Source organism: Littorina saxatilis, linkage group LG6, assembly GCF_037325665.1.
Source record: "Littorina saxatilis isolate snail1 linkage group LG6, US_GU_Lsax_2.0, whole genome shotgun sequence".
Lineage (NCBI taxonomy): Eukaryota > Metazoa > Mollusca > Gastropoda > Littorinimorpha > Littorinidae > Littorina > Littorina saxatilis.
In genome coordinates this window covers 51,795,552-51,817,868 of record NC_090250.1, presented here as the reverse complement: position 1 = coordinate 51,817,868, position 22,317 = coordinate 51,795,552, and the positions used below count along the sequence as shown (strand labels likewise).

Here is a 22,317-nt window from a genome sequence, read left to right as displayed (position 1 = left end):
ACATCTGCAACTAGAGTTAGTATAACACACACACACACACACACACACACACACACACACACACACACACACACACACATTATAATAAAAAAACACTTCAAAACATACTATAACTCAGTTTTATCCTCGTTTGTATTTTAGTCACCTGACAGTCCACACAAAAGCACAACTCTTCTAAACTCAAGCGCAAATATATGCATATATGTATCCAGAACTTTACCGGTTGTTTTTTTGTTAAATATGACATATCAAGTACGCAAGCTGAAAACTACAAGCATTTCTGTCTATTCTATGAAATCATTTTCATGTTACAAACACACTGATGAGATACAAAAACATCAAATTAATAAAATAAAAAATAAATAAAAACTTTTTTTTTTTTTATTATTTACAAACAATGTAGGGTGTTATTGTTGGATCAGACCAAATCCTCATCCTCAGTATGCATTTACACAAAAGATCACCCTGATCAGGAAAAAGGCATTTTCTCGATTTCATACTTTAATTCTCCTAATCATTGAAAAAGAAAAGAATAAAACGAGCGAGGGGTCATTTCCAAATAACACACAGTTAAAAAAATATGAAGGGTGTTATTGTTGGTTCAGACCAAATCCTCATATTCACAAACACACACAACTTGACTACCTGGTGTGAACACAACCGTACTTTCATACTTGCACTCAACACGCACACGAATTGGGAGTTTCGTCGCACAATGTCACATTGAACAACTGCTCTGTACTCAATGCACAAACACACACTTTATGTACACACTTCTTTCCAATAATACACGGCTGAGATGCTATTTCTGTTTGCCTTGGTATTTGGCTGCCACTTGCCCGGCTACATTTTCCTTGGCTTTTTCCATGATCTCGTACTGTCTCATTGTCTCTTCGTAATTCCTTTGCCTTACAGCCTCAATTTCGTCTCCAAAGTAAACTTTTCTGTTGAAAAGAACAAACACATAACGACAATTAATATATATACATGTCTATACAGGGTGGGCCATAAAAAGTGTCCACATTTAATTTGTTAATATTTTTCCTGTAAAGTGATATTTTCTTTTCTGTTTCAGATAGAATTTGAGACAAGCATCTTAGAATTCTTTTAAAGCCTGAATGGATCGCATTCCAGTACAGGAAAGGACCAAAATCGTTGAACTTTACTTTGCTACCAATTCTGTGGTTCTCGCCCAGCGCGCTTTTCGGAGAGAGTTCCCTGGCACACACTGTCCATGTGCGAGAACTGTGAAGCGCCTCGTGGATAAATTCAGGGTTATGTCCTTTATTGTTATCTGCGAGACTACCAGTGTTCCTGAATTTATCCACGAGGCGCTTCACAGTTCTCGCACATGGACAGTGTGTGCCAGGGAACTCTCTCCGAAAAGCGCGCTGGGCGAGAACCACAGAATTGGTAGCAAAGTAAAGTTCAACGATTTTGGTCCTTTCCTGTACTGGAATGCGATCCATTCAGGCTTTAAAAGAATTCTAAGATGCTTGTCTCAAATTCTATCTGAAACAGAAAAGAAAATATCACTTTACAGGAAAAATATTAACAAATTAAATGTGGACACTTTTTATGGCCCACCCTGTATATGTACAGTGTATATATGTATGAAAAAATTCTAGAAAGATAAATGCAAAATTATTAGAAATTAAACAATTTTACACATACACGCGAAAACAATACAAAAGAGGTTCCACCTGTCTGCCATAACTTTCACAAACCATGTCTTCATGTTATTCACTTAGTCACTCTTTGTGGACTATGGAAATAACCAAGGTCGTCAAAACCCAGTATATTGTCTTGTTGAAGGATATGCCATCGTCGTGGTGGCCAGCATGGTACTGTCACACGAGAAAGAAAGTACCTTTAAGTTGAAGGCTCTATCTTGGTAAAAAACATTAAAACAAAAACAAAAACACGCTTGGTTCCACTGTATCTGAGATCAGAAGTTTCTTGTAACAGAGACTTTCATATAACCAATGGGCGGTTTTTGTTATTATTGTTTTGTATTTTTGTGGAAAAGAGAATACATTTGGCGGAGAAACAACAAATGTTTTCCAGCAATGCTTCATGTTTGGACTGGGTGGCCGAGTGGTAACGCACTTGCGCTCGGAAGCGAGAGGTTGCGAGTTCGACCCTGGGTCAGGGCGTTAGCAATTTTCTCCCCCCTTTCCTAACCTAGGTGGTGGGTTCAAGTGCTAGTCTTTCGGATGAGACGAAAAACCGAGGTCCCTTCGTGTACACTACATTGGGGTGTGCACGTTAAAGATCCCACGATTGACAAAAGGGTCTTTCCTGGCAAAATTGTGTAGGCATAGATAAAAATGTCCACCAAAATACCCATGTGACTTGGAATAATAGGCCGTGAAAAGTAGGATATGCGCCGAAATGGCTGCGATCTGCTGGCCGATGTGAATGCGTGATCGTGTAAAAGTGTGTAAAAAAAACCCACGGCATAAACAAATCCCTGCGCCTTGAATATGTGCGCGATATAAATTGCATAAAAAAAAATTTAAAAAAATTTAAAAATCCCTGTGCTTAGAACTGTACCCACGGAATACGCGCGATATAAGCCTCATATTGATTGATTGATTGTTTGCGAGTTTTTTACAAGTAGGTTCATGCAACTGTACATGCACAGAGGGAACTTTTTGTTGAATTAATTTCATAACTGTCACCGGCAGTATCAAGAAGCATGCAGAGTAAAATAGGCAATCCTATTTTGCAGATGATGCTATTCGAATCCTTCCCCTTGGACAAACTGGTAATGGCAAAAGTTCGACGGGAAACACAATAGGCCTACTAGGACAATTTAAGAGCTCTTTGACTCAGCACCAGCATTTGCATCAGTCACAAGCGAATGTGACAGGAAGACCTCGATTCGAGGAAAGAGAAAGATTGAGGTATGTGTTCTAATGAAACTGAGCAAAAACATTATTGCACCCATTTTCGTACCCCGACTAAAACGTTTATTCCCGTGTCATTTCATTGAAACTGTATATGCCATTAAAAGGCCCTTTACTTGGCTATCTGGCACACTTTTCGAATCAACGATTTCTAGTAAAGATATCACGTGACCGCCGCCGAAGTAAGGGTACCCCCAAAATCGACTTGACAAAAACGTAAGGTACCAATTAAAAATCGACAAAAATTCAGAATAGGCTTTGCTTGGTACCGTTTAAAACGAAAATAAAGCCAAATCAATTATATATTCAGAACTGGTGGTTTTTGTTTTGTTATCTTGCGTATTGCGTGTGTAATGTCATTTCTACTGATGCATGTGTAGAGCGCAAGAGCAGTAGAAAACGAGAGGTTTTTGCGTCCATTTTGAGGGATACCGTGACAAAAAGTGCTATACAGTATTTCAGAAACGCCTAAATGGATGGATTTGAAACTTTAAGGATCGCAAGTCTATTATACGAGACGTACGTCCGGTAACATTCCATATCGTTACAGATATTTGTTTAGATGATAAGCAATCTTCCGGAAAATGTTTTAAAACGTGTCATAGGTGTAAAGGTTTACATCCCCAAAAAATATGACTTTGCATGCATACTGACAAATAAATGTTACAAATACTGCAAACAAATCATTTAAATCCAATCACCAGCTTACGTTTCCTAGTCCTGTAAACACGATCAATTATTTTGTGAGGATTGCAGTGCGACAACCATGTCCAGTCATCCGTGACCGCAGCATGTTTTGAGAGGCATTCAGCGATAACCGAGGTCAATAGGAAACAGCCTAAACGTTCCATTTTTGTTTTCATGTGTTTACATGGCTAGCAAATGTCCGTCAGTGGTCATACTCAAATGAAACTTTGGCAGTTCTTGTAACAACCTTTTGTCTCTATGCATGCAAAGTCATGAATTTTTGGGATGTAAATTCACAAACCTGTGACGGTTCAAAAACATTTCCCAGAAGAGTGCATAACATCTGAGTACAAACCTGTAGTGACCCACAATTTCTCGCAGTATAAGTCTCGTATGTAGACTTCAGATCATGATAGTTTAAACTCGATCCATTTAGGCCTTGCTGGAAAACAGCGCTTTTTGTCATGGTACCCCTCAAAATGGACGCAAAATCCACTCGTTTTCTACTGCTCATGCGCTCTACACCTGCATCAGTAGAAATGACATAACACAAAAGATACGTAAGATAGCAAAACAAAACAACCTGTTCTGGATTGATAATGAATTTTCTTTCTTCTCGTATGTAAAAGTTGCCAAGTTCCCCAAATTCTAAATTAATGTCGATTTTTTTTTTATTGGTGTCTGACGTTTTTGTCAGGTCGATTTTGGGGGTAGCCTTACTTCGGCGGCGGTCACGTGATACTTATAACATAAATATTTTATGCGAAACGTGTGCTAGGTAGCCGAGTGAAGGGCATGTAATGGCATTTACAGCTTGATTAACATGACACGGGATTGAATGTTTTTGTTGGGGTACGAAAATGGGTGCAAAAATGTGTGTGCATGTGCTCAGTTTATAATGCTTTGCCTTTTGCAGTGTTGTGCACGCAACATCTAGCCTTCCAGATCGTACACGGTGAATAAGCACTATTATATGTCAGAGTGAAGTTTATGTCAAGTCTGCGACAGAATAGTACTGCAGAATATAGGAGCACCAGACCATGCACTAAATTGAGTTTCTTCTGATTTTTGTATCTTTACATGTTTAAACTTTGAGAGTCACCTGTTTTAAATTCATGTTTTATATGAGAGAGAAACGCCTCAATTTAGAAGTAAAACTCATTTACTTGCTACAATAAAAGCATCATTAAAAAGGCAAGAGGTTTATGGAAAAGCTAAATTAAAGACAAAACGAAACAATCATCAGAACTTCGACCCGTCGGCCTCTAAAATTTGACAGACAAGATACACCATATACGCAAAATGAACAAGGCAAAATGACTTTTTATTTGTCATTTTTTCTCCTCCATTTTGTTTGTTTGTTTCTTTCTTTCTTTATTTGGTGTTTAACGTCGTTTTCAACCGTTCAGTGTTATATCGCGACGGGGAAAGGGGGGGGGGGGATGGGATAGAGCCACTTGTTAATTGTTTCTTGTTCACAGGGGCTTGCAACGTAGTACAATATATGACCTTACTGGGAGAATGCAAGTTTCCAGTACAAAGGACTTAACATTTCTTACATACTGCTTGACTAAAATCTTTACAAACATTGACTATATTCTATACAAGAAACACTTAACAAGGGTAAAAGGAGAAACAGAATCCGTTAGTCGCCTCTAAAATTACGACATGCTGGGGAGCATCGGGTAAATTCTTCCCCCTAACCCGCGGGGGGATCCTCCATTTTGGAAGCGACAACAATTCAAACATAAGTCACAGTAACAATGTCCATTGATTTTTGTTTGTTGTGTATCTTGTTTGTCCACTAGTAAAGGCCTATATCTCTGTATTTGTTCTGTTTCGTCTATATGTAGTGGAGAGTGGAAGGTAGAAAGGAACGAAGCTCAAATCCAAGCGTCTTCGTTGAACTTTTTAATAGTTCAAGAAAACAGTACAAGACAGCGCAGAGGCCAGAAAGCAAAACCCGTAGTACAAGGCAAATCAAATGCAGTGGAGTGTTGAGCTGCTAGTGAGCGAATGATCCTAAGCCATGATGATGATAAATGTTGTTAAACGGCCTCACGGTTAAACCATTAGGGGTATGATCTCGGATGTTACTCCGCCTTTAGATGATTTAGAGAGAGAAAAATTAATGATAAATACACTTTTATACAAGTCGCGTAAGGCAAAATTACAACATTTAGTCATTCTGTCAAACTCACAGAATGAATCTAAACGCTCTGCATTTTTTCACCAAGACAAAACAGCTTCGTCAATCCCCGCTGCACAAGGAAATCGGTAAAGAGGAAAGCGTGGGTGTCTAAGACGAGCACGCGAGGTCAGGGGCGGACGAGGGGGGTGGGGGTGGGTTTCTGGGGTTTCCGGAACCCCCCCCCCCTAGCCAAAAGAATATGTGTTTTTTTGGGGGTATTAATCAGTGAAAAAATCTGCTGCCTGAAACTGGTAATGATCATCCTCAGAGTACCAGATTGCACAATGTTGCATCCTTTTTTTTCAAAATTTTCCGGGGGGGCGTGCCCCCGGACCCCCCTAGCAAGCTAGACGCTTTGCGCCGTCGACTCGGCGCTTTGCGCCGTCGACTCGGCGCTTTGCGCCGTCGACTCGGCGCTTTGCGCTGTCGACTCGGCGCTTTGCGCTGTCGACTCGGCGCTTCGCGCCTTCACACCCATATCTTCACAATATACTTGTGGAACCCCCCCCCCCCCCATAAAATGAACTGATCCGCCCCTGGAGGTGGTATACTGGCCAGGTTTACAGGCGGATATGCAGAAGTTTCTCTACCACTGCCACCTTGTCAGACCACAGGCGAAGGTATCGTCCACTGGACTACTACTATTTCTGTGATAGTAGTAGTCCAGTGAACGATACCTTCGCCTGTGGTCAGACGTACCAACCGGAACAAACAAAAGAACCGGCTGTTAGTCATCCTATACCAGACCTACCATGGCAATACGTAGCAGTAGACCTCATGGAGTTTCAGGGGAAAGACTATGTAGTTCTGACAGACTACTACTCTGACTTTTTTGAAGTAGACAGACTGCAACAAAAGACAGGTGAAGAAGTCATATGCAAGCTAAAAGCACACTTTGCGCGACATGGCTGCCCGGAACGCGTAGTCACAGACAATGGACCACCGTTTAACTCTAGCAGTTTTGTAGAGTTTGCGAATGCATGGGGATTTGAACACATCGCAAGTTCACCAACATACCCGCAATCAAATGGGAAAGCAGAAAATGCCGTCAAAGCCGCAAAGACTCTGATGAGTGAAGACACACGCACTCTGGTGCCCTCAGCAAAAACTCTGCTCAAACCAGAGACATGCACTAACGTGAAAGAAAAACTGATCAACAAAAAAGAAACAGCAACGTTACTACAACAGAGGTTCGGTGGCACTGGACACATTAACTCCAGGACAAACGGTCAGGTTCAAACCACCGCGATACCCCCCGCGGGTTAAGGGGAAGAATTTACCCGATGCTCCCCAGCATGTCGTAAGAGGCGACTAACGGATTCTGTTTCTCCTTTTACCCTTGTTAAGTGTTCCTTGTATAGAATATTGTCAATGTTTGTAAAGATTTTAGTCAAGCAGTATGCAAGAAATGTTAAGTCCTCAGGGGCGGATCAGTTCATTGTATGGAGGGGGTTTCCCAAAGTATATTGTGAAGATATGGGTGTGAAGGCGCAAGGCGCCGAGCCGACGGCGCGAAGCACCTAGCTTGCTAGGGGGGTCCGGGGGCATGCCCCCCCGGAAAATTTTGAAAAAAAGGATGCAAAATGGTGCAATCTGGTGCATTCTGAGGATGATCATTACCAGTTTCAGGCAGCAGATTTTGTCACTGATTAATACCCCAAACATTGAAACTCAATGTAAAATAAAGAAATGCACCATACAAATATTTTTATTTTTTGGCTGGGGGGGGGTTCCGGAAACCCCAGAACCCCCCCTCGTCCGCCCCTGGTCCTTTGTACTGGAAACTTGCATTCTCCCAGTAAGGTCATATATTGTACTACGTTGCAAGCCCCTGGAGCAATTTTTTGATTAGTGCTTTTGTGAACAAGAAACAATTAACAAGTGGCTCTATCCCATCCCCCCCCCCCCCTTTTCCCATCGCGATATAACCTTGAACGGTTGAAAACGACATTAAACACCAAATAAAGAAAGAAACCACCGCGATCAAGTTGGTTGTTGGAACAAAGCGAGAGTCGAAGAACAGGTTGATGTTCGGTCGTACCAGATTCAAACCGAAAATGGTAGGCGGTACCGAAGAAATCGAAAACACCTCCGAAAGTCACACGAACAGATACTCATTCAGCAACCACAGTCACCAAAATACCATCAAAATACAACAGATCAAACAAACCAAACAGGGCAAAAACAAGTTACAGAAAGCATGACAACAAAACGACACAACACAGAAAATGGCACTCAGGATCATGAAATACAAGCAGAACAAACAACAAGCATTTCACCACAAGTGGCAACACGCAGTGGGAGACTGGTCAAGAAACCACAATACTTGCAAGAATATGAGACACAGTAAAACAAAAACAAAACTAAACTAAATTGACTGACTTCTATGTTTTTGATCTGGACTAGTCAAACAATGTGGTGCAAAAAGGAAGAAGTTGTATGACTTATTATGCATATTTGTGTTTGTTATGCGTACATGGTGTAGTACTATTAAGATGGAAATTATGTGTGAGGTACTATTGAACTGACTTATTATGCATATATTTGTGTTTGTTATGCGTACATGGTGTAGTACTATTAAGATGGAAATTATGTGTGAGGTACTATTGAACTGACTTATTATGCATATTTGTGTTTATTATGCGTACATGGTGTAATACTATTAAGATGGAAATTATGTGTGACGTACTATTGAACAAAAGCATAATTTGTGTTGTTCTGAGTGTGTCACATCATTGAAATACATTCAGGTGTTGTTATCCATCGCGATATAACCATCATGGTTGAAAACGACGTTAAACACCAAATAAAGAAAGAAAGGTGTTGTTATAAAGAATGTTGTATTGGTGTTGTGGATAAAAATGTGTTTCAGAGTTTGGTAATGATTGTAAAAGTAGGAACAACGTTGGTTGCATATGATTTGTCCATTACTTGGTGGGAATAATTTAGAGAGTAGGACATTTGATTTGTTTGCATTCTTTAGAGAAAGGGGGATGACACGATTAGTGAGCTTAGTAAGGCACTAGGCCAGACATGCGCATTGTAACAAAGGGCATACGTCACGGGACATGCGCACTGAAAGTTACTCCCCACCATGCTAGAGAATATCTAGGTCGAGTACCATACATGTGCTTGCCTCTACTATGAAATGAATAAAGCTTGGAACACACTGACAGGAGTTGCCTCCGTGTATGTGCTGAACTGAAAGACGTTACACATATTATATCCATATATAGCTATTCTGATGGACACGTGGGGGAATTCGGGGGCTGTGATTGGATGGTCTCAACATCATCATCAAAGCATAATGCTACGGAAGTCGGCCATTTTTGCCAATATCCAAAAGCATATTGGCAATAACAAAGACGCATGGTTCCGGTTTACCCATCTGTACCACACGATGTTAACAATCGACAACAGCATACACTAACAACTTGAAATTCTTCTCGGGAATGTTTTTCAGCTTTACAAATTATGTCGATAGCATACCCTTTTCTGCTAACTTCCCGATGAAACAGGACTAAACCAATTATTTTCTGTCCCTAAACACCACAAAATGCCCAAAGTCGAAAGATGTACAAGATGTAGTACAAACAGGAGAGTAAAACAGAACAGCCGTTTTTGTGTGCCTGTGTGAGCTAGTTGCCGACTGACACAAACTTTTGCATTCGGCTTTTCTTATTTCGTAACTCCACACTAAATACCCCACTTCCCCTGTCACGATCGGGTGACAGAGACCAAGAAAGTGTCACTCAGTGGAGTGCCTGTTCTTGGTCGATTATGATAGAAAGCGCCTGTACGTGATATTGGGCTACAGCAGAGTTTGCTGACAGTGCTCAATCAGCACGGATGTTTCGTAGCGCACGAGTTTCACAGTGCGGGGGTTTCTGCTGTCACAGGGCTGACGGTTTTTCGCTGACAGCGCGCACGGGATTTTCGCGGATCGAGTTTCTCGTGTCTCTTTTCTGCTTGGGGAGGCAGAATTGTGTATAGCTGGACTGGTTTTGTGACAAGGTCAGTCACGTGTTATTGGCTAGGTTGTCTGAGAGAGGCACAAGGACGGCGCACTTGACACCCAGCGGCAGAGGGGGAAGGATCTAATACACAGTTTCTAGAGTATGATGGTTTTTCACCGAATATTGTATTCGGCACTCTAGGGGAGCTTCCACCGGTTATTTCCTTCACACTGCCACATATTTTGCTGAGGACAAGTCGTCAACATTCCTTCGTCGGCGATGGCTTTCGCATAAGGATTCGACAAGGGGTTCTGGAGGTTTTTGGTCACTGTTGACGAACAGAGGCTGTTCCAGGGAGGAAGCGGATTTTTGCTTCCATGAGAGTACAATCATAGGCTTTTGAGGTAATAAATCATTAAAGGCCAACATCCAAAAGAATTTTTCTCCTGGAGCGACCTAAACTTGAACCCGTCGCTCTTCTTGCATGTCTGTTTACTTCGTATTGCACGCAAAAATTGCGCGACTTCCTTGCCGCGTGGATTGACGAAGCTGTTTTATTCTCGTGACTGAAAACACTGGAGTGCGTGCAGTTTTATTCTGTGGGTTCGACAGATCGGTCCAGTAGTTTGGTCTCAATCGCTCTACACACACGCGCACACACACACACACACACACACATACACATACACACACTGGCACACACACACACACACACTCACACACACACAGGCACACACTAGCACACACACACACACACACACCCGCTCGGCTTTTTGTCCCCTCTGCCTCACTGATTTGGTTTTGTGTTTATTTCGTAATTATTTTGTTAGTAAATAGTGAACATTGCTTCAATGCCGAAGCAAAAAACATCATTATTGGTTGTAATTTGCTACCAATTTTAAAACCCGACTATCGTATTACATAGTAATTTTGACAGCAGTTCAAATGTGTACATTTACCAGTTCCATTCAGCAGACTTTCAGGTCTTTGTGACTGATTTCTGGCCAGGAATTCATCACGCTTTCTGTTGTTCATTCGTTTCCTGTGACATTGATCAGCAAACCAGCAAAGAGTGTGTGTGTGTGTGTGTGTGTGTGTGTGTGTGTGTGTGTGCCTTTGGTTATATCGGTTTTTGTTGTTGTTGATGAGTACGTAACAAAATGTAGTCAGTATAATTATATACGTTTGCACCATACCTCATCTCCCGTGAAATATCAACAGAGTTCGAAGTTTCAGTTCGTCAATCTGTATAGTATGATTTGTTTTCAAATACGTTTTGTCTATCTTTCCTTGTCCTGGTTTGTTTACAGATCATCGTCATTTTTTAATCTCTGAAGATCTAACTAGTGTTCTGAGCATCGCCTAAGTAGACATCAACAAGCATGTACATACTTGAATGATCTTGCCGTTGTCTATCTTTTGCGATATCATGTCCATTTCCACATCGCAACATTATTGAATATTTGTACCAGTTTCAATTTGTCTGATAGATGTTGAATGACACAGAAATAAAACGATTTCTTCGCCGTGAACTTCAATTTAATATATCAGGTGTACGATACATCTACACAGTTGTGTGTGTGTGTGTGTGTGTGTGTGTGTGTGTGTGTGTGTGTGTGTGTGTGTGTGTGTGTGTGTGTGTGTGTGTGTGTGTGTATGTGTGTGTGTGTGTATGTGTGTGTGTGTGTGAGTGTGTGTGTGTGTGTGTGTGTGTTCTTGAACATAACTACACCCATGTGTTTATGAGTTACATAATTATATATATGCGTTCAGTCAGTCTGCATGTTTCCTTTCACAAAATAAGACACACCATCAAAAATGAATACAGATTTGATCTGCAAGGAGGAAATATCAAACCAACCCACACCCCAAACCTAAAGCAGCTCATGACAAACTTTTGGTACACACTTTGCAAAATAATACTCTAATTTCTAACCAGCTGCATTACACGCTGCCAACAGAGAGAGAACAAGTCGCGTAAGGCGAAATTACAACATTTAGTTAATCTGTCGAACCCACAGAATACAAGAAACTAAGTCCATCTCACGATGAACACGAGCCGAAATCATATGCACTCGACTTATGAAATAGAAAGAAATCAAATACGACGAAGAGAAGAAAAAGTTTGAAAGTACCATTGAACTTAATGTCGGCGTGTGGCTGAGCTTAAAATAGGAATGTTGTTGCAATCTGTTAGGCACTTTCCCTTTTGACAGGTAGTTTTTGCATGTACAGCAAAACACGGCCTTTTTTACAAATCCTAAAGACTGTCGGAAACTTCGCATGCTCTCTTGTGAACGCCATGTGAAACATTGATTCTGAAACAAAAATCTATGGCATGAATGACAATGGAAAGACGGTCTCTCACTGATTCCAAGTTCATAATGACAGTTATAAAGTGCTGAATTTAAAAAATCTGTAGATGAAGTAAAATCATTTGAATGTTGGCTTGTTGAAACTTCATAACAAACAGCCACCTCGTCTATATCATTATCTGAAAGAATGCCAACTTCCTTTGAAACACCAACATTTGTGTGGAAAACTTCTGTTTCTGTCATCTTTGATTTCATTTGACAACTTGGACTGATGGCATCTTCCAGAGATATATCCATTACTTTCAACTTGCGCCTCTTTGTATTCCTGTAAGCCTGTCACTTATTTATAAAAAGAAACGTTTGATACTTTTACCAAACAGTTAGTATAATGCACGATTTACCTGTATTCGTCTTTAAATTCTGCAAGACTGAAGCGAAAGAGGTCTGTCTCAGTTTTGTCGTCAGTTTGTTGTGTACATTTACACACGCACAACGAACAACACATGCACAGGCCCGGGGGAAGCTCTCCTTTCTTATGTCCGACGATAGACGTATACATGTAGTTTACATGTTTATTAGTCATCTATTTGATAGATTACGTGTATGATATGACGGAGAGTCGCATCGGTTTGATGCCGTGAACCCAACCGTGGCTGTGGCTGTCGTTTGAAGTAGCCTACTTCTTTATAAAGATTCATTTACATTCTACTTCTGACCAAGGCATGTTTGGTACCTACTGAATCCTTGTTGCGTGTAGTTTTACGTGGCACGTTGCCCAAAGTTGTATTCTTGAGGAGCATAAAATAAAACGTGTTACAAAGTTATCTCAAAACTCTGCAGTGACTGCTCGCGCAGCAGGTCAGCTAATTATAGCACGCAGCCTCCACAGACAGCTTTCGAGCCGAGACCATATGAGTCGCCGCTCCTGCGGCTCGTCAAAAACTGCACGCACTGCAGTGTTTTCAGTCACGAGAATAAAATAGCTTCGTCAATCCACGCGGCAAGGAAGTCGCTCGATTTTTGCGTGCAGCACGAAGTAAACAGACATGCAAGAATAGCGACGGGTTCAAGTTTAGGTCGCTCCAGGAGAAAAATTCTTTTGGATGTTGGCCTTTAGCGCTGTTGATGAGTCTGTGTTGTGGAATGAAATACTCTCTGTTGTTCTTTCCAGGTTAGCGCATAATTTACTCTCTGTGACGCTAAAATACTAATCTGTATATGGTTTTTGCAGATAGGGAGAGAAGGACGGAAAATGGCTGTTTTGTTGTTGTAAAAAGTCCGTTTTGTGCAGGCCCACGTGCTCGATGAGGTATTTAAAGATGACATGTTTTAAGGTGGTGGGTGAGGGGTAGCAGACATGTTTAGTGCACCGATGCTTTCTGTTTGCAGCCTTCGTTTCGTGTTCCTGTAACTGCTGCACGGCTGCCTTTGGCGGGACACTGCTAGCTGCAGACGTTGGAGCTGGGACCTGAGGAAGCTACGCTAACCGGCTAACCAGCAGACCGGCTAACCAGCGAACCGGCTAACCAGCAAACCGGCTAACCAGCATACAGAAAGAAAGCTAAGTGCACCGTGTCTTACGCACCCCGTTGACCACCGTTGTCTTTTCTTATCTGTGATTTCATTGGAGTAGTGACAACGTGGGGTGTGTGACCCCTGCATGAACTAGAGCTTTTTTGAACAGAACATTCTCATTTGACTGTATTTACACGGGATCAGCGTGTTACTATAATTTTCTATATACTACTGGCATTTTGTCAGTGATCACGGGTTTTTTACGTGTTGAGAACGTAAAAGGAACATATTTTGAGTGAAGGCTCGAGGGAGGTGGCGAGTTTATACATAAACAGGCGTCTGAAACTTATACTTTTGTTGACTCTATTTAATTGTATGACTGCGAGAGTGGATCGTGGTGTGGTTAGTTAATTAGTAGTAATTAACCGGTTCATAATCACCTTAAGTGATATATTGAAACGTGACACATGGGGGCCAAGCCGGGATTTACTCAGTTAATTTCCAACTGATAAAGACCCACCAATTAAGGATAACTAAGAGCAGATAATCTCGTCAGTGCTCGACTTATTTTCTGCTTGGTGCTACCCTTTTTTGTGTAGTTTTGATCATATACCACACCTTAAGCGATTCACATCTTGCAGGAAATGTAAATTGTAATTTGTGAGTTATTGTATGCGCTAACTGTGATTACTTCCCTTTCCTTTGTTTGTGAATCTTTGTTGGTGTACGTTCAGAGTTTTCCGTTGCAGAGAGCTGAGCGGGGTTAGCGGATTTGTTATTCGTTTTACTCAGTTTTCTCTACATTGTTGTTTCGCATTTTGTAACAGGTTACATTTCTACCGTCTTGTTTTACTTGGATTTTTCTCCATATTTTGACTTTGTTGGAATTTTGGGGGGGAAGGGTCCGAGGACTTCTGTCCTAACCAAGGCTGTGGGAGACACTCTGTTTCACCGCAAAAAGCAGCCGATAAAGTAGGCCACGGCTGTGGGAAACACTTTGTTTCACCGCAAAAAGCAGCCATAAAGTAGGCTACGCGTTTTGTTCTACACCGTTTGGATTTTTCTTCTGCATTTTCCGGTTGCTGGATTTTTGTATCCACCGCTTTCATCACCGCGTGTTCTAGCTATAGCTGCGTTAGACTTACTTTTGTGATAAAGCTTTGCTAAACTAACCATGGCTACAGGGGGATCTCCTACGAAGAGATTAACTTTTGAGACTCCTGGTAGCGAGGAACAGACAGAGCGAGACGCACGCGTTAGAGCGCGTAGTTTGCTTAAGCGCAAGGAGTTAGAACGTAAGGAAGACATAGAGCGACAGACGAGAAAAGAAGAGCTTGACAGACAAGAACGACAGGCCGAACGTGAGAGACAGGAACGACAAGACGAACGTGACAGACAAGAACGGAAAGAGAAAGATGAACGTGACCGACAGGATAAGAAAGACGAGCTTGAGAGACAAGAACGACAGGCCGAACGACAGGCCGAACGACAGGCCGAACTTGACAGACAAGAAAGAGAGCGAGACAGACAGGAAAAGAAAGACGAACGTGACAGACTAGACCGGAAGGAACAGGCGGATCGCGATCACCAGCTAGAGCTAGCTAGGCTACAGGCCGAGAAGGGTACGCTTACTCAGGCTAGCGCGCCGACGTTTGTTGCCGACCGTACGAGACTGCCGACGTTCGACGATGACAAGGACGAGCTCGACGACTTTTTACGCCGGTTTGAGCGCATTGCATCTGACCAGAAGTGGGAAGAGGCCACGTGGGCTAGCCGCCTTAGCACCTGCTTAAAAGGACGCGCATTGCAGCTCTACAACGCTTTGGATGACGACGAGGCGAGAGACTATCAGGCACTAAAGAAGGCGTTACTCCAGCGCTTCAACCTGACTGCTGAAGCCTACAGACGACGTCTGCGTAACAGCAAGAGACTGAGCGGCGAGCTGAGCCATCAGTTTGTGGCACGCCTTAATCTCTACCTGCGGCGCTGGGTGGAGATGGCCGAGAAGAACTGGACCGTCGACGACCTTGCCGACCTCATAGTCATGGAACAACTGATGTCCAGCCTGCGACCTGAGGTGGTGACCTTCGTGCAGGAGCACCAGCCAAAGACTACTCAGGAGGCAGCCGACTGGATCAGAGTACACGAGGACGCCCAGGCGATCTCCGGCAAATCTTCAGGCTCACGGCCGGGAAAATCGGGAAATTCGGGTTCTTCAGGACCCAAGGACGGGAAGGACGATCAGGGACACAAAGGATCAAGTTCCAGAACTGACATCCAGTGTTACTACTGCAACAAGCGGGGCCACGTGAAGAAGGACTGCCACAAGAGACAGGCTGATCAGAAGGGCGTACACTTTGTTGGCAGCGAGGAGTTAAGGGACGTCACGAGCTCATGCACAATTCCACAACTCTGCGTTCCGTGCTCCAGGAAACATTTCCAGCCCCACTGCAACGTCTACGTTAACGGAGTGAAGGGCGAAGGTCTGCGGGACACAGGGGCAGACATGATAGTGGTTCGGGCGAGTCTAGTTCCAGCTATGGCCTACACAGGAGACAGCATCAGGGTGAGAATGGCCGAGGCATCTCACGCTTACGACTTGAACACGGCAGTGATCAAGGTCGTAACACCGTTGTTCACGGGGACCATTGTGGCCGTCGTCATGGACGATCCTCCATGCGACCTGCTCATTGGGAACCGGGTTCAGTTTGTGGACGGCGTCACCAGGGAGGTTCCCGTTTATCGGTCTCCCGACGTCATTTCAGTGCTCACGCGGGCACAGGCGGAGCGAGAGGACAAACCTCTCAAACCCCTACCTGCTGCACGAGCTGCCCTGGGGAACGTGACCCCCGCGCTTCTCGCGAAGGCTCAGGCATCTGATCCGACATTAGCAACTCCTCGGGAGCACGCGAAGTCGGGGAAGGTGAAGCTGAGCGGGAAGCATGGGAGGTCAAGGTTCCTCAGGGACAAGAAGTTGCTCTACCGGGAGTTCAGCAACCAAGAAGGTACATTCAAACAGGTTGTCGTGCCTCGCGAGTTTCGCGAGGGTGTCATGGCAACGGCACACGACTCGATTCTGGGAGGTCATCTTGGTACCAAGAAGACCACGGATCGTGTCTGGCGCCACTTTTACTGGCCAGGCATCTGCACGGATGTCCGACGTTTCTGTGCGTCCTGCGATAAGTGCCAGAAGGTGGTTGCCAAAGGAAGGGTGAGGAAGGTCCCCTTAGAGAAGATGCCGCTCATCGACGAACCCTTTCGTCGGGTGGCAGTGGACATCATCGGGCCCATCTTGCCTGCGTCTGAGGACGGAAACAGATACATTTTGACCATGGTGGACTACGCTACTCGATACCCAGAGGCGATCCCTCTGAAATCGATTGAAGCCACGCGAGTAGCTGAGGCTCTGGTTACTATGTGGTCCCGGCTGGGAATTCCATCAGAGGTACTCACCGACAGAGGCACGCAGTTCACGGGAGGAGTGATGGCGGAGGCAGCACGACTGCTATCACTGGAGCAGCATTTCACCACTCCTTACCATGCTCAGTGCAACGGACTGGTGGAAAGGTTCAATGGCACCTTGAAGACCATGCTGAGGAAACTAGCTCAGGAGAAACCACGCACGTGGGACAGGTACATCCCAGCATTGCTTTTTGCATACCGCGAGGTTCCTCAGGAGAGCTTGGGCTTTTCCCCATTTGAGTTGTTGTACGGCAGACAGGTACGCGGTCCCATGGCTATCCTGCGTCAGGCTTGGACGGACGAAGAAGCTGACGAGGAGGTGCAGACGACAGCGACCTACATAGTAGAACTCAGGAACAGGATTGAAGAGACCTGCAAACTGGCTCAAGAGAACCTGGGAAGAGCAGCACAGCGTTATGCGCGAGGATTCGACCGCAAGGCACGGCCGCGCAGCTTCAAGATTGGAGAACGGGTGTTGCTACTTCTACCTGTCAAACACAACAAGCTACAACTGCAGTGGCAAGGACCTTTTGAGGTGACAGCGAAGGTGGGCCAGAACGACTACAGGATCATGATGCACGGGAAAGCACGCCTGTACCACGCCAACCTGCTGCGCGCCTACATAGAGAGGACAGCCTACGGGGAGAAGAACAAAGACCAGAAGAACAAAGACAAGAAGACAGAGAAGGTTGCAGTCATCAGGGGTGAAACGAGGGGTTGCTCGTTCTTGAGGACGACCTTTCTGTCTGGAAACAGACCATCAACCTCTGCAATATCTTCAGGTTGCAAGGTTGGCAAACGCCAGACTTATGCGCTGGGCGTTGATTCTCCAACCGTACCAATTCACGGTACGCGTCATTCCGGGCGCCAACAATGTTGGAGCTGACTTTCTCTCTCGGGCTGGAGAGGAGAACATGACTGTGAGCGAAACCGAGGTTTCGTCTTGAAGAGGGGAGGTGTGTCACGATCGGGTGACAGAGACCAAGAAAGTGTCACTCAGTGGAGTGCCTGTTCTTGGTCGATTATGATAGAAAGCGCCTGTACGTGATATTGGGCTACAGCAGAGTTTGCTGACAGTGCTCAATCAGCACGGATGTTTCGTAGCGCACGAGTTTCACAGTGCGGGGGTTTCTGCTGTCACAGGGCTGACGGTTTTTCGCTGACAGCGCGCACGGGATTTTCGCGGATCGAGTTTCTCGTGTCTCTTTTCTGCTTGGGGAGGCAGAATTGTGTATAGCTGGACTGGTTTTGTGACAAGGTCAGTCACGTGTTATTGGCTAGGTTGTCTGAGAGAGGCACAAGGACGGCGCACTTGACACCCAGCGGCAGAGGGGGAAGGATCTAATACACAGTTTCTAGAGTATGATGGTTTTTCACCGAATATTGTATTCGGCACTCTAGGGGAGCTTCCACCGGTTATTTCCTTCACACTGCCACATATTTTGCTGAGGACAAGTCGTCAACATTCCTTCGTCGGCGATGGCTTTCGCATAAGGATTCGACAAGGGGTTCTGGAGGTTTTTGGTCACTGTTGACGAACAGAGGCTGTTCCAGGGAGGAAGCGGATTTTTGCTTCCATGAGAGTACAATCATAGGCTTTTGAGGTAATAAATCATTATTTAACGCTGTTGATGAGTCTGTGTTGTGGAATGAAATACTCTCTGTTGTTCTTTCCAGGTTAGCGCATAATTTACTCTCTGTGACGCTAAAATACTAATCTGTATATGGTTTTTGCAGATAGGGAGAGAAGGACGGAAAATGGCTGTTTTGTTGTTGTAAAAAGTCCGTTTTGTGCAGGCCCACGTGCTCGATGAGGTATTTAAAGATGACATGTTTTAAGGTGGTGGGTGAGGGGTAGCAGACATGTTTAGTGCACCGATGCTTTCTGTTTGCAGCCTTCGTTTCGTGTTCCTGTAACTGCTGCACGGCTGCCTTTGGCGGGACACTGCTAGCTGCAGACGTTGGAGCTGGGACCTGAGGAAGCTACGCTAACCGGCTAACCAGCAGACCGGCTAACCAGCGAACCGGCTAACCAGCGAACCGGCTAACCAGCAAACCGGCTAACCAGCATACCGGCTAACCAGCATACAGAAAGAAAGCTAAGTGCACCGTGTCTTACGCACCCCGTTGACCACCGTTGTCTTTTCTTATCTGTGATTTCATTGGAGTAGTGACAACGTGGGGTGTGTGACCCCTGCATGAACTAGAGCTTTTTGAACAGAACATTCTCATTTGACTGTATTTACACGGGATCAGCGTGTTACTATAATTTTCTATATACTACTGGCATTTTGTCAGTGATCACGGGTTTTTTACGTGTTGAGAACGTAAAAGGAACATATTTTGAGTGAAGGCTCGAGGGAGGTGGCGAGTTTATACATAAACAGGCGTCTGAAACTTATACTTTTGTTGACTCTATTTAATTGTATGACTGCGAGAGTGGATCGTGGTGTGGTTAGTTAATTAGTAGTAATTAACCGGTTCATAATCACCTTAAGTGATATATTGAAACGTGACATCCCCTCTGAAGTATTGATGTACAACCCATGGCACTAACATTCATGTAGTCGTTTATAACTGAGGTTGAAAAATTGGGGCTGGGCCGCTATTGCGCGGGGCCGCTATTGCGCGAATCTAACCCTAACCCTAATCCTAACCCTAACCCTAACCCTAAAGATTCGTGCAATAGCGGCCCTGCGCAAAAGCGGCCCCGCGCAATAGCGGGCCGACCCCGAAAAATTCGCTTCATGACACGACAAGTATCACCCAAACTGAAAACTTCGCTGCCGTCTGCTCGCGTTGTACGGATTAGCTGTTCTCTTCTCCTCCCCTTGTTGCATCCTAGTTCTTCAGTTGTTTCTAGTTTTCCGTTGATGTTGTGGATAAAAATGTGTTTCAGAGTTTGGTAATAATTGTAAAAGTAGGAACAACGTAAGTAGTCTTGTTCAAAATTAAAAAAACTCAAACTTCTTTTTGTTGTATTGATTGAGGTCTCCCGAATGACGTCTCACAACGTGCGTGGTCGTCCTTGGCGGTCAAGAAAGCCGCCGCGATCATTGCGCAGACGACACTTCTAGACCGCCAATATTTTTGGTGCGCATCATGTGCTCCACATAAATCGGCCGGAAACGAAGCAATTGGGAAACCTGGATACGAATGTCAGGGGCGGACCTAGTTGTGGATAAGGGGGGGGGGGGGGGGGGTTCCAATTTGGAGCAGGGGTCCAGGGGCCGCTCAGGCCCCGTTGGGGTCCAGGGGCAAAGCCCTGGTGGGGGGTCTGGCGGGCGAAGCCCCCCAGATGCTGAAGGAATTTTTATTTTTTTAGGTCAATCGGAGGCCTCTCCTTTGAGTTTCTCGTCAGTTTCAAGCATGTTGCATTTGGAAGGAAGGAAAGCACAAGCCCTTTATTTTTTTACAAAAAATTAAAAATAAAAATAAAAATAAAAAACGGATGGGGGGGGGGGGGGGGGGGGTTCCGGGCACCCAGGAACCCCCCCCCCTAGGTCCGCCCCTGAACTAATAAAAAGCTGTTTAAGTTAACAGCTGTGTTGTCAAATCAAACTAATGCGCATAAGAAACGGCGTCTGCTATCAAAACCTGAGATCAACACATCGACGCAAAAAAATTTCATTTTGTAAGTTTGGAACAACAAATCAAGGTCAGAACAGCTATATAATCGCTATTGTATTTTCAGCGTAGCAATAGGGTCTGACTCGTCGGCATTATACTTGTCTCGTCTAAATATCGGACCCTATTGCTACGCTAAAAACACAATAACTGTTAATGTGTAAATTCAAAACAAATCTGTTCCTCTAATCTCTGCAACAGTCACTATACTGTTATTATTAAGGGAAATGTAGATGGTAGTGACTTTTGCTGAGAAGGGAGATGAACAGAATGGCTTGGAATTTAAACATAAAATACATGTACCTGATAGCACAGAGCTTTGTCTCCCAAGAAAATCTTGAGAACTTGAAAAAAACTTGAAACACCACCTCTCCCCAAGGAATACCTAATTTCTCCTCTCTATCTTTCTTTCTCCCTCTCTTTCAAAGTTAATTCCCACATATATAAATATGCTGAACCCCATGACTCTATACATACAAACATAAATAATCATCATTAAATATAATGGCATTCTTCTGCATGCACACACAATTATACACACACTCATTTGCCTCCTCCTCCTCCCTGAAGCTGATGTCAATAGAGAATCCTCGAATAAGAGAAGTATTTAACTTAATATTTAGTCTCCAGAAAAAAAACCCAACTTGAATTAAGTTGAAGACAGGAAGCCAATTTGCTTTTGATTTTCTAATAAGCGGGTTCCACTGCATGTACATGATGCATTATACTTGATACATGTATTCATGTACAGGACCGGCACGGTTGGCCAAGTTGTAAGGCGTCCGCCCCGTGATCGGGAGGTCGTGGGTTCGAACCCCGGCCGGGTCATACCTAAGACTTTAAAATTGGCAATCTAGTGGCTGCTCCGCCTGGCGTCTGGCATTATGGGGTTAGTGCTAGGACTGGTTGGTCCGGTGTCAGAATAATGTGACTGGGTGAGACATGAAGCCTGTGCTGCGACTTCTGTCTTGTGTGTGGCGCACGTTATATATACATGTCAAAGCAGCACCGCCCTGATATGGCCCTTCGTGGTCGGCTGGGCGTTAAGCAAACAAACAAACAAACAAAAATTTATGTACAGTTTTGATTGATATTTATGTTTGTTTGTGTTTGTGTGTGTGTGTGCAGAGACATAGATAGTATGTCACTGGTGTGTGTGTGTGTGTGTGCCATGGCGGAGTTTGCAAAATGTCTTTGCATGGACAAACTATATTTCAAGATATGCGTGTTATTATGAAAACTAACCAAAAATCATAAACAAAATAGTAAGCTTACCTGTACTTGAATGCAATGATAAACACACCAAGAACACTCCCAAAAATCATCGGAAATCTGAGCAGCTGCGCTGTGGTGTATCTTGACTTAATATAGTACTTCGGCATGTCTAGACTGCAAATGCTGACAACGAGGGTCCTTTGTTGTGAAAGATCGAGTCTCCGTCTGTGTCAAGCAGACAGCTTTTTTTCGAGCACCTTGGTGTCTTCGATACTTGGCAGTAGTCTCCCTTCTCGTGCAGAATAACCTTTTCACCTTACACAGTAAGTTTCTGAACCTCCGTGGTAAAGCAAAACTTTAATCTACGATGAAGACTTTGTTTCATTTACAGTAATTGCGTTTGCTTTATTTTGTTTCGATTTCTTGAAAGCGTAGCA

The 22,317-nt window shown here is 44.0% G+C and overlaps 1 long non-coding RNA gene across 1 annotated transcript; it reads right to left on the bottom strand.

Annotated features, from left to right (window-relative positions):
* Positions 1–114: 114 nt before the first annotated feature.
* Positions 115–22,283, bottom strand: LOC138969501 (uncharacterized). Its single transcript, XR_011456474.1, has 2 exons — positions 21,941–22,283; positions 115–944 (listed from the first exon to the last, which is right to left on the bottom strand). It is a non-coding gene; the product is annotated as an uncharacterized lncRNA (long non-coding RNA).
* Positions 22,284–22,317: the final 34 nt, after the last annotated feature.